General features: G+C 41.9%; 1 pseudogene; it reads right to left on the minus strand.

Moving 5' to 3' along the window:
* Positions 1-3,543: 3,543 nt before the first annotated feature.
* Positions 3,544-3,663, minus strand: LOC126010379 (uncharacterized; annotated as a pseudogene).
* Between the last annotated feature and the right edge of the window lie 360 nt (positions 3,664-4,023).

The following is a 4,023-nucleotide window of genomic DNA, read 5'->3' on the forward strand; positions in this document are numbered from 1 at the left end:
AAGTCTTGCCTCGGCCAGCATCTGCCATTTCATGAGTATAGACAAATGTTAACATTGGTGTCTTTACTGGCCACCAAACTGACTTCCCGACCCATTCCTCACTTCTTTTTTTTTTTTTTTTTTTGGTTTTGGGGTCACGCCCGGCAGCGCTCAGGGGTTACTTCTATTCTACACTCAGAAATAGCTTCGGGGGGCCGGGTAGGTGGCGCTGGAGGTAAGGTGTCTGCCTTGCAAGCGCTAGCCAAGGAAGGACCGCAGTTCGATCCCCCGGCGTCCCATATGGTCCACCCAAGCCAGGGGCGATTTCTGAGCACATAGCCAGGAGTAACCCCTGAGCGTCAAACGGGTGTGGCCCAAAAACCAAAAAAAAAAAAAAAAAAAAAAAAAAAAAAAAAAAAAAAAAAGAAATAGCTTCGGGCAGGCTCAGGGGACCATATGGGATGTTGGGATTCGAACCACCGTCCTTCTGCATGCAAGGCTAACGCCTTACCTCCATGCCATCTCTCCGGCCCTTCCTCACTTCTTTTAAATTTACCCGTTTCTCTAGAAACAAGCAAGCTTCCCTGGTTCTAAAAAATCAAGAGCATAAAAGAATTTCATTAGTCACACTCAGTGGTCCTCAGACTATGGCCCACGGGCCACATATTGTATTTGTATCTGTTTTGTTTCTTCATTGCAAAATAAGATATATGCAGTGTGCATAAGAATTCGTTCATAAGTTTTCTTTTTATTATAGTCAGACCCTCCAATGGTCTGAGGGACAGTGAACTGTCCCCCTGTTTAAAAAGTTTGAGGACCCCTGCTAATCCTGGCTTTTGACAAAAAAAAAATTACTTATGACAAATCATTGTATTTTACCCTATATGATATGGTGTATTTTCATTTCCTTATGTTATTTATTTATTTATTTATTTTTGATTTTGGGCCACATCCTATGACGATCAGAGGTTACTCCTGGCTATGTGCTCAGAAATTGTTCCTGGCTCAGGGGACCATATGGGACCCCCGGGATCAAACCAAGGACCATCTTGGATTGGCCGTGTGCAAGGCAAATGCCCTACCATTGTACTATCTCTCCGGCCCCTCCTTATGTTTTTAAAAAGGGAGCGTATGCAAGGGGTAATTAATACTTCTCAGAAACACCAACAAAACAGGTTTTGTTATGATTTTATTTTAGATTCCTAAATGTGTGATTACACATTAAATACAATACACACAAAAAATCTAGAGCATATAAAATATTAAGAAATATCTGGGGGCCGGCGAGGTGGCACTAGAGGTAAGGTGGCTGCCTTGCAAGCACTAGCCAAAGAAAGCACCACGATTTGATCCCCCGGCATCACACATGGTCCCCCCAAGCCAGGGGCAATTTCTGAGCGAGTAGCCAGGAGTAACCCCTGAGCATCAAACGGGTGTGGCCTGAAAAACCAAAAAAAAAAAAAAGAAAAGAAATATCTGGAGCAGGAGCAGTGGTGCAGTGGTAGGGCATTTGCCTTGCACGCTGCTAACCTAGGACGGATCACGGTCCATCCCCCAGTGTTCATATGGTCCCCCAAGCCAGGAGCAATTTCTGAGCACATAGCCAAGAGTCACTGGGTATGGCCCAAAAACAAACAAACAAAAGAAGAAACATTCTGAATATCAAATATATAATTTATGTACCCTATATTTCACTTAAGTATGTAACTCATTTTTTTAATTTAGTCATAGATTGTGTGACTATCAGTCACCTTGTCAACTTTATAGTATTTTCATCACAAAAAACCCTAACTTCCCCAACTGTGGTTGTGATATTTTTGTTTTTGGGGTCACATCTGATTATGCTCAAGGCTTACCCCTGGCAGTTCTGCAGACCATATATGAGGATTCATAGGTGGTGTCAGGGATCAAACACAGGTGAGCCATGTGCAAGGCAAATACCTTACCAGCTCTATTCTCTTTGAATTTATGTTGTCTTTTTCAACACCCATTTCATTCCCGTTTTTTGCTGTTGTTGTAATGACAGGAGTTGTGGTGCTCACAGTCACACTCTTGAGTTGAGGTTTTCACGAATATTGTGGTAGAAGTCTTGCCAGGACCCTGTCCTCATATGTCTCTTTCAGCTGCAGTATCTACTGAGGGTTTTAACCTTTAGTTACAATAGTTGTCTATCCCTGGCTGCAGTGCTCTGGTGAGCACACACTTCCTGAGGTCCTTAACCACCAAAACCTATCTTGGCAGATGTGAGTAGCACTGGGGACCAAACTTGGCTTCATATTTGCAAGACTGGAGCTTTTGCCACGTCACTACCCAGAGTCCCCCTTTTTAAATTTTTTGTTTTGTTTTGTTTTTGGACCATGCCTAGAGTTTACTCAGGGGTTATTCCTGGCAGGCTTGGGGAACCATATGGTTCTGGGGATTGAACCCGGGTTGGCCACGTGCAAGTTAAAAACCCTGCTTTTACTATCTCTCAGGCCCCTTTGATTCTATATTCTAGTAAAATACACATAACATACAATTTACTATAGTAACTTGTACAGTGTAGTGGTATGAGGTTGTAGTACCCCACTCTGCTTATGCCCTTTAGAATGCTTCATCCAATAAAATAGAAATTCTACCCACAGGCCATAATCTTCCATTGATTGTCCCCCATCTGAGCTCTAGGCCACCAGGGGCTTTTCTGTCTCTTATGATTCTGATTGCTCTAAGTACCTCTTACACGTAAAATTACACCTTATCTATCTATCCCTTTGTAACAGTCTCATTTCACTCACATTGCATCCAATTTTTAGCATATGTCAGAGTTTCCTTAAGTCTGCCTAAAGAGTAAGTTTCTGTGTCACTTGTTATTTGTTTTCTAAATGCTTTGGAGCATAATTTATTCCTCATTTTTCACTTTGCTGTCCTTTAGGGGATTACTTGATTTTTTTAATATAAAATGTTTAAGTATTTTCTCAGTCCCATTTGTATGGAATTATCCATGAGGGTTACATTTTATATTCTTTGGTGGAAAGGGCCACACCTGAAAGTGCTCAGGAGTTATACCTGGCTCTGCAGAAATTACTCCTGGCAGGCTCAGGGGACCATTAGGGATTTTGAGAATCGAACCTGGGTTGGCAATGTGAAAAGTAAACACCCTACCTGCTGTGCTTTTGCTCTGGCCCCACATTTTATATTCTAAGTTTATAAAACACAAATTAAGATTTATTCCAGTTCAGTTTTAATATCACCCCCAAATCTCTTCTCCTTTATCTTCCTCCCTAGAAACTGATAGCATAGAATTCCATATTTATACATAGTGTATCAAGACATAAATTAATGATTTGGGGGCTCCCAAGCAGGGCTCAGAGGTCCATAGGCCACTTTTCATTATACTAGGCCCAGTTGTGTGGCTCTGATGGTTGTCAAGGGTTTCCAGGACTACCTGGAGGTCTCAGAGGTCCACATGTTACCAGGGATTGAACCCAGGGCCTAGTGTATGCTATTTATATATTCCAGCCCTTCAGTGACTCTCTGGTCTCTGAGCTAATAAATTATAGAAGTGCATTCAAAAAAAATTTTTTAAGCCTACAGCACCTGGTATTCCCAGGCGGTCTCCCATCCAAGTACTAACCAGGCCGGACCCTGCTTAGCTTCTGAGATCAGACGAGATCGGGCGTGTTCAGGGTGCATTCAAATTTTAATATATAAAAAAGTAAAGGTATAAAATTGTAATAGAGCATTGCTAAAACAATGCTTGCAGACTGGAAAAATAATACAGTGGGTCAGAATTTAGGTAGCACATAGCTAACCCTAGTTTGGTCCACAGCACTTGCAAATGGGTCCCTGAGAACTGTCATTAGTGACCCCTGAGCACTGAATCATGAGTTATCCCTGAGCATAGCCAGGAGTAACCTTTAAGAAGATCTGGGTGTGGCTCAACTATCCCTATTCTTACTGGGTCCTATACACACCAAAATAAATTCCTAAAGCCCAAAGTATATCATTGACTATGCATTTACCTTTATTATGATATTTTTCCATATGTCTGTAAGCCACAGCATT

Source organism: Suncus etruscus, chromosome 5, assembly GCF_024139225.1.
Source record: "Suncus etruscus isolate mSunEtr1 chromosome 5, mSunEtr1.pri.cur, whole genome shotgun sequence".
NCBI classification, from domain to species: Eukaryota; Metazoa; Chordata; class Mammalia; order Eulipotyphla; family Soricidae; genus Suncus; species Suncus etruscus.